Genomic DNA, 297 nt, shown 5'->3' on the forward strand with positions numbered 1-297 from the left:
AGTAAAGATTCGGAATTGAGTGTTTCAATAAATTGCAGATACAAATTCAAAAGGAAACGAAGTTTACCCTTACATCTTATTTGAATAAAATTATTAATTTTATAGACCTGCTGTTAGATTTTCGAAGTGTAAACGATATTTTATTTGTACAAGTGGGTACCTAAGTAATTCCGAATCCATAAAAAATATATTTTTTAAAGTGTTCTGAAAACTACTGAAATCACTTTTAAATTCCAATGCGTATGACTTCATATTATATATTATATTTAATCACACATCAAACCGTCCTTAAAACTA

General features: G+C 26.6%; 1 protein-coding gene across 1 annotated transcript in view; it reads right to left on the bottom strand.

Moving 5' to 3' along the window:
- The window catches only part of LOC125502546 (transcription elongation regulator 1-like), a gene marked incomplete in the record, with an annotated part of 8,881 nt that overhangs the window by 2,871 nt on the left and 5,713 nt on the right, over positions 1–297 (bottom strand).

This window comes from Dendroctonus ponderosae, unplaced genomic scaffold, assembly GCF_020466585.1.
Source record: "Dendroctonus ponderosae isolate FM_Combo_2020 unplaced genomic scaffold, Dpon_F_20191213v2 Dpon_F_20191213_1, whole genome shotgun sequence".
Classification (NCBI taxonomy): domain Eukaryota; kingdom Metazoa; phylum Arthropoda; class Insecta; order Coleoptera; family Curculionidae; genus Dendroctonus; species Dendroctonus ponderosae.